Below are 15,315 nucleotides of genomic sequence, written 5' to 3'. Positions count from 1 at the left end.
GTTTATGGAGGGGGCCCCTGCCAACTGATGTTAAATTCTATGTCAAGCAGTATTTATACATCTGGAGATCTTGTCATTGGCAATCTGTTTCCTGTTCTTACAAAAGATCCAAAGCTGTAGTTGAAATTCCAGATAGAAAACTTCAATACTTCCTGACATTTTTGTATTCTTATAAAAACTAATGATATGCTAAAAAGTAATTTTTCTAGTTCACATATGCTGAAGTCTTCATCATGCTTTTATTATTTATATTTTCTGTACTTTTAGTCAGAAATTACATTGTTAGCTTTGCAGTGGAAGAAGTTAAAAAGAAATCACACCTCCTCCTTAATAGCCATGCCACACTGTGATGATGTAGCCAGCATATGCCATACGTATTAAAAAATGCTTGTGTATGTTTAATATGTTATGGGTAAGTTTTGTGTAAGTTGAGAGCACGTTGAAGCATGCTGTTATACATTGTAATATACCAAGCACCTTGAAAAATGTTGGGCTTGCACAATATTTTCGACGTATGCCAGTGTATGACTCATACATCCTGCACATGTGGGACATAAGTTGTAGTTGTAGGTATGTTATGCAATTGTTGACACACATTTCTTGTAATTTACTCCAAAGTCGAAATACGTTCATAAATGCTGTCCATTGATTGGCTGAAAGCTGCGGCCCTCATGCGAACAGACTGTCAAATACTAAAACCATTCCCACATGGAGTAAATATAATTAATCTTAATCTTACAATTTCATTTCAGTTGGATTCATCATCACAGCCTGACAAACACATATCCACATAAAGCCTCCTGGTTTTGGAAAATGATGTCTGCAAACACTTTAATTTCTTGTTGTGGCTGAAGAAACAAGTTCCTCTGTGAATTTTTACTCTGGGTGTGTGTCGCAGTCGGATTGGGTCCCCTGCCTTCACTGTGCAAAAACTGCACTCCAGTCTTCCTCTGTCACAGTGAAAGAACTGATGCTCCATCATTTCAACATAAATTTAGCATTGTTTCATAATAAAAAACAGGTGGAACCTATCAGGCCATGACACCAGCGCATCTGAGTCTGACTCTCTACACCCAAACTGATCAAAGGAAATAATGTGATTATTCACCATCAGATGACAAAGTAAAACCTCGACCATTCTAATGTGCAGTTTTAAGCAGAAATGAGGTAATAATGGGGAGGTCTAGTGGTTAAGCATTGGGCTTGAGACCAGAGGATCCTCAGTTCAAATCCCAGCGTGACCGAAAAATCACTAAGGGCCCGTGGGCAACGTCCTTAATCCCCAAGTTGCTCCTGATGTGTAGTGAGTGCCTTGCATGGCAGCACCCTGACATCGGTGTGTCTGTGTGAATGGGAGGCATAATTGGAAAGCACTTTGAGCCTCTGATGCAGATGGGAAAACACTATATAAATGCAGTCCAGTTACAATTTAATTGGTTAATCGCTGCTGATGCTCAGAAAATTAAGACCAAACCACGACACCAGAGCTTTGCATCATAGCGCCTCATTCATTAACATCTCAGCGTTTATCACAGGCATTAGTCAATTCTGTCTGTACGCAATGAAAATACATCCTATGATCCACAAAAGACTAAAATAAAATAATGTTAAAATTACTCTGTTTTGCCTCTGTGTGGAGCAGAGACACGGCACAATACCATACAAGCACTGGATAACATGCTTGTCAATATTTAAGTGTTCAACCTGCCAAACAAACGATTCTGCCTGCGGTGGAAATGCAAACCAAGCCAGACTTAACTGTTCCAACACATACGTATAATACCAACCCAAAGTTCTAACCCAAACCACTCGGTGAAAACAGGGCTGTCAGTACACACTGGTTAAATCATCAAGGTGTGATAGCTGCATTCATTTATTAGATGTACAGTACATCCACATATGCCAGCATTTCCTCCTTTAAGCTATGTGAAATAAACAGGAATGGTAAATATTCATAGGATAAAATAGACAATAATAATAACACAAGTGGAATAATTCCAGAGACAGAATAAAGCAGAGTTGAAACTTAGAAATGCAAAAACATGATGTGTCATCAATGTGATCTTGAAATAAAGGTATGCACAATGCACTTGATTATTCACTTGAGTTCCACATGTTGGCAGCATATTCTGGTTGAAATGTTAAAGCAGTTCGATGTCATGATCTGCCTCGTCTGGGCCTATGTTATTGGTCTGTCAGTCTCCATGTCCCCTCGCTTTGATCACCTGTTCATTTTTTTTTCTCGTCACTGGTCGTGTTATCTGTACATTGTAGTTTTGCCACGTGGTGAGTTCTGCTCTCATCCTTTCATCTGGGAGGATTATGTCATGTGTGGAGTTTTACATTTACTTTGTATTATTAGTTGGGATTATCACTCATGCACTTTCTTCTTGTCTCCCATCTTCCCTCATATTTGTTTTGTCTGTCCACGCCCCCTTCCTGAATGTTCTCCACACTTGTTTCTTGTTTCCCTAAATCACCTCCTGGGTTATTTAAGCCCCCTGTGTTTTGTCCTTCAACGGCAGTTCGTTGTTCGTTTTTTTGCCCTGTGCTTTTGCCTTCTTTCCAGCCTCTGTATTATTATCCACACCTTGGTCTAACCATAGTTCTGTTTGTCTTACTGTGTATGACCTTACTTTTGCCACAGCCCTTGTTGTTTGACTCTGAGTCTGAACTTTGCTTGTTTTTTGGACCACGCCTCTGCATCATGTCTGTCTGCCACCTCCGCATTGCTGCTTGTCGAGCCGTGTACTGAACCTCTGCCCATTTTCCAGATAAAGCCTTTTTTCTCCTACTCCCCTGCCTGCGAGTCTGCATTTTGTGTCCAACACCTGCTTCTGTGCCACGCCTCTGCAGACTTTGACATTCAAAGTGCTTCCTATCTGCTTAAACCACCAAACTCAACTCAGGTCTGGGTGTATGCTAAGGGGTTATGCACTGCCTTAACCACACACTACATAATTGGCATGGATAACAACTACTCAGGAAGAAAAGTGGCCCATCTCCACCTCTAAAAAACTCCCATCTATCCGTTGCAGCCAGATGAAATGTGGCCATCCCCTTGAGCTTTTACAGTTACTGGGGACTGCAACACTGCAGTATCTATATGCTGGATCATGCCACATCTCCAGCACATACTGTAACTGAATTGGAAAACCAAACAAACTGCAACTGAAATAAAAACACTTTTTACATGTGAAAATTCCCTAAAATCCTTTTTGTCCTGTTATCTGATCATTCTCATGCTCAGTTCATGTTGGCCCCTCTCTGCTCTCCACTGTAAAAGATATTTCTGTCCTCAACAGAAAAAAAAGGTCAATAGAACATAGATTTATGAAGCTGCTGACACATTAATGAATGCCATGGGGTGGTACTTGGATGCTCACCACAAAAAGAGTGGGAGTGAGAGAGTTACCAACTGCTTTTTTTTCCTTCTTCTTGAACAGAAGCAGAAATGTAATGTAATTTGGCAATTTTTTACTCTCCTCATACATACATCAGTTCATTCCTATATTTCAACACTGTATGAAGCTCCCCAAGAGGGAAGTACTTGCAGGCCAGATTGTTGTTGCAGATATACCGCTATAAAAGGCTAACATTACAGTGACACTGTACTACAGCACTAAGTTACAGGCAGTGGTGGGCACAGTTCCGCTAATCCGCTAATCGCTAATTATCAAAGCTAATGTTTTCATTATCAGATTAGCTTTTTTAGATAACTTTGAAAACCATCAGCAGACTAATTAGCTTCTGATAAATTTAGGCTGGATAATTTTTAGACCACTAACATATTTTTGCAGGTGTAGCAAATAAAACTTAACAGCTAAAAACATTTGTGAAGTCTGAAATCAAAGATTTTAGTATGAACCTGTTAAATGTTTCCTAGCAGACAGACATCTCTATCCTCTGCAGGCAGAGAATAGAGCTGGTTACAGAAGAGAAAGGAAGAGAGAAATAAAAAATATAATTTCTCTTTACACCATAATGATTCACTGGCATATCGCACAAGTCATCAACAGGCATACAGTTTTAACTTATGGTTAAAATTTTAACCAAAGTAATTCTGGACAAGTTATTTAAATTAACATAACCTGTGTGTATACCAATAACAAAAAAATTACATACATGTATTGTTACTATATCATGTAATTAATATGTATTATATACTATTCATGAGCATGGTGTTTTTTTTTTTTTTTTTTTTTATTTGCAGACAGTCATTTTACTTGTGAATTCTGTTAAAAACACAGTGTTAATACCTGGCATTCAGCTTTTAAAAGGTGGAGTTACACTGAGTGCAGCTCTCAACAGTGTACATGACGTAGAAGTCATCTTTATATCTGCTGGAATACATGCTCCAAGTAGCAACACCTGTTTAACATAATATGGGAGATTATCAAACTGGATGTTCATGTAAGAAATTTACTGAGATGTTGAAAGTCAGCAACTATAAAAAAAAAAAAAGCATCATTTTTACTCACTGTCAAGCCACCGGAATTGTGCTCTCTTCCTGAAAGACCAATCTGTGACAATGTCTCTGAAAGAGGAGCACACTAGGGTCATAAGGTCAACAGTGCTGCATCACTGTCGTGGAGGACCATCTCAGAAGTCTGTTCTCTAGACAAAGTATTGGCACCTGGAAAGGATATAGATGAATGTCAAAATGACTTATTGTACTTTTTCATTAATGTTAGAATAATTTATTTGATAACTCATTCTCAGTTCCTTAATGACCTCCAGGATCCCCCGCTGATGTACGGTTTCGTGAAAGAGTGCATCATTAATTATTTTGATAGTTCATTAGGTAGACTAGTAGCAGTATTTTGCCCCAAACATTCAGTCTGGTTAACTTCAACCACACTCACCAACTCTTCCAGAGGGCTTGTCCTGTGCCTCGTCACCCGCTCCATATCCACTGTTATCTGCACACAAAGACAACAGAGCTTTTTTGAACCACAAGGCCATAAAACTGATATTACTCACAGGCTTTGATTTGTCAACAACCAAACTATCAAGATGTGAGTGTTGACGCTGGGATCTGCAGCTTTCCTTTTCTGTGCCAATTTTTACAAGAGCAAGATTATTTTAAATCAAATGTGAGAGAATAGAAACAATACTTTTATCTGCATGCCTTTTACAAATATGTTACACATTTTTACGTTCCAGTTGCAAATGTGATAATGAAATTATACTGGACAACTGAATGACCTGAGAGGAGCAGCAGACACCGCCGGACCCTGATTGTGGCCACGGCATCCTGGAAGTACAATAAATAATACAAACAAGTCCTGTTGTACAAAACAACACACAACAATGTATTTGGGCATTTTATGGACACTTACATTTGTGAAATCGAAGTCTGCATCTAGCCCAATGTACAGAGAAAACTGTAATAAAAACAGAAAACCTATCAGTCTATATGAATCCTGTAAAAAAAAAAAAAAAATTCTAACCTATGTTCCACCACTGTTTAAATCAAAGATGAGATCTACAGCCAAATATTAAACACCTTTCAAAGTATTGGGTGACTGCATCAAAGATTCTGATAATACAAACATTTTTTAGACCAAAAAAAAAAAAAAAAATCAGAAAATTGCATCACAGATGTCACTTCCTCTGTTATGTGATTCACTATCTGCATAAACTGGTGCAGAGTGAACTTTGAAACATTAGGGCTGGGACATTTTTTTAAGCAGTGCAAAAGGATACATGCAGAGAGAAAGATGACCACTTCTGCTATCAGTCCCGTCGCCAGATCTCATTCTTAAGGGGGGCTTATGAAATCCACCAGGTGGGCACCACTATTAATAGCTTATTTTTGCTTATTATTACTATTCACGCAGCCCTAAGCCCTCACAATAATCATCACATTAACCATGACCGGACCAGCGCTCTCTCTCTCTCTCTCTCTCTCTCTCTCACACACACACACAAACAAACAAACAAACACGCGCGCGCATGTTCGCATGCACACACACACACACAAGTACAAATAACGTATTAGATCACACGCAGCATCTCGAACTAAACAAACAAAAAAACACCACGGCGGGCGCATTTCAAAGCAACCAGCAGAGGGGTAGCTACCAATTGCCAACACACACACACACACGCACACACACACACACACACACACACACCGCCACCACCACCACCGAGTGTGCACAACAGAGGGGTAGCAGTAGCAGTAGTACCAATTGCCATCACACACACACACACACACACATACACACAATAAAAATTTGGACCTACTTTGAGTAGAGTGCCAGCGCTGTCCTCTCTTTCAAAAACTCACACTTTGTTTCCCCCCATAAACGCGGTAACTGATTGTTGCTGGGCAACACTGACGTGATTACATATGTAGACAAACTTTCCAACAAACTCACACGGTTTTAATATATTTAATATTTAATATATTTTATATTTAATGTCTTAGTGATTATGCAACACTAGCCATTAACCCAAAGCAAGTACAATAAAATGAAATTAGGATTTTATTTATCTATTTATTTATTTGAGATCTGTGACTGTGATCTGGCTTGGGTGGGCGGGCCGGGGCGGGCCCAAGCATATCAGTGGGCGGGAACTGCCCCCTAGGGCCCACCCATAGCGACGGGTGTGTCTGCTATACAAGGAACAAAAACTACAAAGACCTGCAACTATTTATTTATTTTTTCCCCTCTCTGCATATATAGTAATGGTAAATACCACACTGGCAGAACCATTTATGTACATTAATACACATATATGCAATTTATTCTTGCAAGGCAGAAGGTATGTAGTGCATGAGTGAATGTGGTGTGCGTGTGACCCCCATCCGCCCTTCACGATCAGCCACCCACGCCATCCTACTCAAAGCCAACCAACAACTTCTATCAGGAAGGGCCGACCAACAAAACAACACAAAGACAGACAAGAATGAAAGACAAGCGGTGAAGGCAATAACTGTGAAGTGATGAGAAGTGAGACACAGAGGAGATGGGGCCCCAAATATACAACTTACCAGGATAAATAACCATACATGAACAAGTAGTGACAGCAACAGTCTGTTGTCTAATTAGTGAGCATCCATACCCTAATCTAGGACACCAGAGTCTTGATCCCCTTGAGAGCACCCAAAACCGAATTGTGGTGACGGGCACAAACACACAAACATCCACACAGAGAGATCCAGATCATAGCTAAATATCGGATCACTACTGCAGCTGGTGTGTTGGGCCAAGAAAAAAGTACAGAACCTTACCATATAACGTGGACCACTCTGGCACATCAGAAGCCATACGGCTGACTGCACGCAACAGACGCAAATGGGTCCAGGACACAGGGCCCCAGGAGAAACCAGGAGAAAAATGGCAGCGGAAGGGCACAGGAGCCAGAAAGGGCAGCCACCGGGGCAGCATGACGAACCATCAGGGGAACGGCCCGGCGGCGCCGGAACACACCCCCACACTGCCCCCCCCCCCCCACACACACACACACACACACACACACAGGCACAGGAAGCAACACCATACCCAAAGGAAGCACACAGGGCACCGGCATGGGCCACAAAATGTGGGAGCCGCAGAACCACACAACCCGGACCACTACCCCCAAAGGGAGGAGTGAGTGGCGATGTGGATGGGGTCAAAAGGAGCCATTGCAATCGAATCCAAAGCGCGGGCAGGGACCACCGAGCCATATGAGAGTGGGGCCTGGCCCCCAGACAAGAAGGAACACCCAATCCCCCAGGCCAGGAAGCATAGGAAGCTCCCCCAACACCCAAGACACCACCAGCACAGCTAGCAGGACCCCCCAAACTCCCCCCCGTGCCCATAATCCACTGCCCCCCACCCCAGACCCCACCTCAAACACCAAAGCTCAATATCAAGAGACCACCCAAGCAAGAGTGGGGCAACACCCCACCCCATGGAGACCACAGCCCCCAACCCCCCTTGCAGCTGTCCATCCCCCAGTGCCAAAACCCGTGCCCCACCACAACCACCCCCCCCATTGGGACGCGGGACCCTGGGCCACACAGGCCCCAGAGTATGGCCCAAACACCACAGCAGAACTGGCGAGGCAGACTCCCCCCCCAGACGTCCACAGCCACCCAGGGCCAACCCCACATGCCACAATGACCCTACCTACCAACCCCACCATAGTTATAATTAATCTCCCTTGATGTGTACGACCCCCCAAGTGAGCAAAGATAAACTGTTGCATTCAAAGCAGGGCAGGAGATGGCATGTGGCAGCCCTGCAAACCCACCACCGCCTAGTGACCCCAACTCTAAATTAGTGAATGTGTTTACTAAATGTGTAGAAATAAAGTGTGTGCATTACAATGGCAAGGCAGGAGTGGCGGATGGAGATCGCTGTGGGAGGCTTCAGCGCACAGCTGCGCCACAGACTGCCCTGCAAACCCATCCCCAACACCTGACTGCAAATCTATACAAACCCTATAATGTGCTACTTAAAACCCAATATGATGTGCGTGCATGTACTGAGCTGGTTAAGTACATTAAAAGGGTGTGACACGTGAGGTCCAACCCCAAGTAGCCGGCGGAAGGGAGATGCGTGGTGAAGGGAGAGGGCCATATACACCAGCCCCACCGGGCCCCGCAGCCCACCCCCAGACCCAACAAAGGCGCCAGGGAAACCACAAGATGGGGGGGGGGGGGGCAGTCCTGGAGGAACACCAGAAGCCCAGGGGAAGAACAAACCAACGGGGGGACGGGGGGCCAGACAGCCGTAGATGAATGAGCCACCCCGCCCGGTGGTCTCCAAACCAGGGAAGGCGCAAGATGAGACCCAAGAGCAGCAGAGGCAGCCAAGGAGCCAGAAGAAACAGAAGAAGAAGAAGAAGAAGAAACAGATATAATAAAAAAAATGATCCTGGAGTAATGCAGGATTTACCCTGTTTGCCTGGGTAAAAACCTGGGTATTACAGCGGTATACAGGGCTTTATCGGCGTCAGCAGAACACCGCCGTTCTCACCCGTGTCTTAACCTGCGATTGTAAGGGATAGAACTGGGTATTAACCTCCGTTGCCTGACGTGTGCCGGATGCTACGGCGTCAAAACATCGCTTTATTTGGCAGATTTAGCGGTGTTTTATCCGCCTATTTGCAGATAGTACAGCGGTCAAAACGCCGGCAAAGTGCTCCATCCCTTTCCACCGTGAAAACAGCCGGAACTACCGCGAACTTCGGTCTACGTACTACCCGCCAACTACACCGTCTATGTGTAAATGGGGCTTAAGCTTCCCATAATAATGATAATAATGACCGGTGTTCTGCTTACAATGCTCTTCCTCAAGGCTGAACCATTAATTAAAGGTACACATCTGCGCTTAGCAAATACATGACCCTAGCAAAACAGTCTGCACATTCTGATAAAACAGTCTGCACATTGACTGGTCAAAGATCATCTGCCACTTTCTCGTTTGACAGTTTTAATGATCACTTGAGCCGTTCAGTGTATATGATTGCTTTTGACACTAAGTAATTATTTAAAGGAATAATGGTACATGAACTTTCACACATGCATATATGTATATATGAAAAATAGAGAACAGAATCAAAGACATGATCACAGAGAGTACATCAAAGTAAAGACATTAATATTTGATAATATATATTGATAATATAGAGAAAACCCTGTCAACTGCATACAGATTGGCCACGAATAAAGCATTTTTATTACGTCTGCTTTGCATCTGATTTGCGACGGATGCAAATCAGATGCACTGTGTTCACAGCTGGACGCCGTTCTTTGTTCTATCAGCTGCCACGCGCTCTGCGCTGGATGCCGCATATATAAAGTAATTATTTCATGGCAGATAAATCATTTTATTCTGCAAATAGGCTGTTGAAAACATCTCTAATCACCTCCTGAATCACAGAGGAAGCCGCAGCTGGGCCGTTCGCGCGTGCACGTGCTAACAAGCTGCAGAAAGCATTTTGAGCCATCTAAAAAGGTAATTATTTGATTTGTTTACATTGTCAAGGCTTGATAAAACAGCTGCGTGTTTTTTTCCTTCTTGTCTACAGCTGTTACAGCATTTATTCCTATGTTTATAACAGATTTAACTTCTTGTTATAATCGTTCAGATGAGCTGCACTCTGGTGCGTTCCACTGATGTCACCACTCGCCCTGTTCACTGCTTGTTTACTCCAATCAACTTGTCCAAGTCCAGCAATTGCTCCACAGGCTGTAGTGTTGGTGTGAATAGTGATGCCGAAAGGCCCGAGTGTGCTGCTTTTATGACCGCAATGCAGATGCCGTGCACGCGCAACACGTGCGCGATGCATTCATAATACACCCGTAATACTGCCGTGATAATCGCAATGCGTCGGATCCGTTTCCTCACTACATGTGTTATACAACCGTGATTGTTCATCATATATTTGCTATACATTATTAATATATCCGTAATTCATACTGGGACATTTGTCATTTTTGGCCATTTTTGCTGCGGACGACAACGAATGCCCGTAATTTGTGTACTCAGTTCATGCGCAACTAATCCTCTCCCCAGTGGGACCGGGCCCTATGAAGTATTCATTCAAAGTTTGGCAATGACCAGGTGAGGATGAGGGTTTAGTAAGTATAAGCGATGACATCACTACATATTGAAGAGAAGAGAAACACAAGAAGCACATAAACACATAATTCTTAAAATTTATATTTATTATTATATTTGTCATCATGCATTCTCTTGAATCATCATCCAATTTAATTCAATTTAATACCATATGGGCCAACTGAGACAAACATTTTTATATATATATAATATAATATATATTTTTAATATATTCACAAGTGTTTTAGGCACAATATAGAAAGAGTTTAATACTGTTGTCCATGTGCAGCGGTTAAAGTGCAGCCTCATAAGAGCGTCTCAAAGCATTTCTCCTGTTGTGAAACGTTACCCATAATGCACTGCAGCATGTGTGGTCCAAACACTAAAACCTTCAAAATAAGTGTATTACTTAAAAATTAAAACATATAGCTGATATTTTCACTTTATAAAACCCAGATGTGACGTTAATTTAAATAACTTGTCCGGAATTAGTTTGATTAAAATTTTAACCATAAGTTAAAACTGTATGCCTGTTGATGCCTTGCGTGATATGTCAGCGAGTCATTATGAGAGTAGGATGTCTGCACAGCCAGAGGATGTTCATTTACAGCGGCACGTTTATGGCTGCATGCTTCTTCTGCTGATGTCGATTCCGAACACTGTTTATAGACAGTGTCATTTAATGGCTGCACATTTACAGTTGCACGGTTGCTCTACCGATGTCGATTCAGAGCCTTGTTTATAGACAGCGCCCCCTAAAGTGCAAACCTTTGGATTCCACTGCTCTTTTTTCATGATGAAAGACGGCCACAACGTGAGTATTTCTCCATAACAATTTCTAATTGTAGATTATAAACACTTCGGATTTTGTCATTTGCACAATAGAGTTGTTGACAACCAGTTAAATAGAAAAACTACCAGAAATTATGCTCCCTCGTTTAGCAGTGATTTGTGTGGGTGTAAACACTTAGATCTGAAAAATCCCCAAAATTATATTTTTTCAACTTGAAATTTGATGACCTTTTGATAAATTAGTATTATGGTCCAAATTATCCTACAGTAATTCTGACATTGAGCCACAGAGTCCGTACATCACTGAAATGTCAGAATGCTTTACTTGTTTTTAATTAGAAGACATGCCAAGGCATGTTTTCTTCAGTGGCATGTATTACCTGTGACCCTATCTGTCCCAAAATGGTGGCATTATCAGGGGCAGTTCTAGGGTCTGTTGGGGCTTCAGGCAAAATTGGATAGCGGAGCCCCTATTTTATTGAAATATTTAAAAATGCAGAAACTACTTTCTGCACATTTCTGATACTTTTACACTATAGAAACTATACTATAGACTATGCAAGTATTGCCTGCCATCCATACAGTAATAAATAATACAATTGACAGTCATAGAAAAGAGTAATGTCTTCTGAATAAATGCTGTATTTCTGCTTTGTGAAGGAAAAGAAATAAGTTAGTCATACAACTTGTTGTATATGTCAAGTTGTTTCTTCAAGAGAAATTATTTTATTTATTTATTTATTTTGGTTTTCAGATTGAATGTTTCCTGGATTTTCAGTGAAGATGTATCATTTTGACCCAGAGTATGGGGGGGGGGGGGGGGTACTTTACATCCTGTATGAAGTGATATTATTACCCAGATTAAATTCAGGACATAAAATTGTAAATGTCTTTGTCAAGTTGTAAGGATTGGGCCTAATTTATGTTCATTGTTGTTTGCAAATTAATCTGAAAATGGTCACTTTCTTCTATTTCAAGATGCACATAACTATTCAACAAGGGAGATCCCTCCCCACACTGAACAGGTGCACCACGTGCTGTGAAGAATATCACTGCCCATTCTGCTCCCCCACTTTGTTCCAGTCAACAAGGTTGAGCAAGCTCAGAGACTAGGTTTACATGCAGCCAATAACCCTTTCATAACCCGAATATTAGCAGTAACCCGGTTGCGCACGGCCATGTAAACACCCGCAAAAACCAGAATATGCTCATTTTCCGGTTTTTAAAAACCCGAATATGACCCCTGGGTTACTCCTTTTCTAACCCGAATATCAGGTCATATAAACGCACATCAGGATATCCCCATAGAAAGGAACATTATTTTGTGTTCTGCGCATGTCCTATCCGCAAGGAATCTTGGTCTTTTGAGTACGGCAACTACTTGTATGCGGCACGTGCAACCCACTGGAAACCACAGAAGCAGAGATAAACAGCGCATTGTGTGCTGCGTCCTTATCAGGCGGGCCGGTCGCGGCACCGGTCGGCATATCACCGCGATTGCTCTCACTGCCTCCGATGCGCTTACCGTGTCTGCAGGCTCGGTAAATGCTGCAGCGGGACACTCACACCGCCACCCTCTCTGCTGTGAGGAGCTGCCCCAAATCTGGCAACAGGTCCAGAGACTACGCTCGCTGTTTGATGCGGAGGCAGCCCGCAGGAGAGAAAAGTGAGAAAAATGTTAATGCCTGTTTGAGAAAAGTGTGTAGTGAGGGGTTTTACACGAAGCAGGATTTGCACGAACGCCAGACCAAATCAAGCACTGGTGGAAGACGTGCGTCGCTGTTTAGCTGGGGATATTCCAAATGATACCAGTGACCATGTATACAGGAGTATAACTCTGTCTGCTTAAGCATGTAAACGGGTTATTCCTAATGATTCAGAAACCGTAATATTGACCTTAACCCGAATATTAATGGAATGTAAACGTAGTCAGATTCCATTTAGACCTGCATTTTAACAGAGCAGTTCTCCATGAAGATAATCTTTGCAAACATTATCTTAAGAAATTCAAATGGTGTTTCAATCTGTGTGTCTGTACTTTAAAAGCCAAAGTTGTGATTAGATAGATAGATAGATAGATAGATAGATAGATAGATAGATAGATAGATAGATAGATAGATAGATAGATAGATAGATAGATAGATAGATAGATAGATAGATAGATAGATAGATAGATAGATAGATAGATAGATAGATAGATAGATAGATAGATAGATAGATAGATAGATAGATAGATAGATAGATAGATACTTTAATGTTTGTCTTGGACTTCTCAAAAATCATGATCCATACAAAGATACAAAACAAGACATAAAGAGTTCATAACAATAAATAAAAATACATAAATAAAGAATTAAAAATAATAATAATAAATTAAAAAAAAACATATAAATACTAAAACCTCCTAATGTGCCTGATTGTTAGCGGTGTTTATTATGATATTTGTTAAGGGCTATGATTGATATAGGAACAAAAGAGTTCCTATATCTATTCAGTCTGCAATGGGGGACTCTGAAACGCCGGCCCGATGGTAGCAACTCGTATTGTGTGTGCAGAACATGGGAGGGATCAGAAAGAATTCTGTCCGCTTGCTTCATCACGCACTGATCAAAAATTGACTGAGGATTGTTATACTGTCTCAGACCAATGATTTTCATTGCTGTAAGAACAAGGTAGTTTAATTTTGATCTTAGGGACACAGGAAGGTTCCCAAACCAAGTGGTTATGTCATATCTTAGAATGCTTTCAAGAACTGCCTGATAAAACAGTAACATAATTTTTTGGTCGACTCCATGAAAACGCAAACGCCATAGAAAATAGAGTCGTTGATTCAAGCCGGAACATAACCAGTCAACATGAATATTCCATGTAAGGGAGCTGTCTATACAGACACCAAAATATTTGTACGATTGCACCTGTGTGATTGGTTGCTGGTGTATAATTACAGGGTTGTGATTGCCAACTAACTTTGGATCAAAAATGACTTCCTCTGTCTTTTTAACATTTAAAGTAAGGTAACTGGAATCACACCACTCAACAAACTGCCTTACTTCTGAATGATAAATATTCAAATCATCATTCTGTTGTGCTGAGTCGTCTGAATATTTGAAAATATAGTTCCCAGGATGCTTGGCTGAACACTCATTAGTATATAAAGTAAAAAGGACAGGTGAGCTCACACATCCCTGCGGTGCTCCAGTACTGATGTCTTTGATTTGGGACAGGCTAGAATTTACCTTAACCTGCTGTGTTCTGTTTGTCAAAAAAGAGTGAAACTACCGTATAAGTGATGGGTTGACATCCAACGCTTTAAGTTTCTGAATTAATAAGTATGGCTGAAGCATATTAAAGGCGGAGCTGAAGTCAATAAAAAGTAATCGGGCACATGATGACTTGTCATCAAGATGTTTTAAAACAAGATGCATGATGGTGGAAATCACATCATCTGTGCATCGTCCTCATCTGTAAGCAAATTGAAATGGATATAATTTGCCATCTACATCTATTTTCAGCCTGCTCACAATGTGTTTCTCGAAACATTTCATCACAACCAATGTCAATGCTATAGGCCTAAAATTATTGTTTTCGCTGGGGTCTGCCTTCTTGGGCACTGGGATGATCATAGAATGTTTCCACAGGGCAGGGACTGTATGGGTGTCTATAGACTGTTGAAAAACAGGACACCAAGCTGCAGTAAGCTCCTGTGCAAATGTTTTTAACAAAAATGATGAAATCCCATCTGGCCCTGCAGCCTTTTCTAACGGAGCACACCAAAAGAGACGTTGTGACGCATTATCAGAGGGGGGTAGGGAGTCCAGCTCCTTATTACACTTTTCAGAGAAATCATGTCTCAAATCTCAAATAAAAATCATTTAACTCATTGGCCATTTTGGAGTCATCAAGTGATATAAAGTGCTTTTTATAAGGGTTCATGTTTTTGATAGCCTTCATAGAATCC

Source organism: Thalassophryne amazonica, chromosome 4 (assembly GCF_902500255.1).
Source record: "Thalassophryne amazonica chromosome 4, fThaAma1.1, whole genome shotgun sequence".
Classification (NCBI taxonomy): domain Eukaryota; kingdom Metazoa; phylum Chordata; class Actinopteri; order Batrachoidiformes; family Batrachoididae; genus Thalassophryne; species Thalassophryne amazonica.
Note: the sequence above shows the minus strand (reverse complement) of the source record.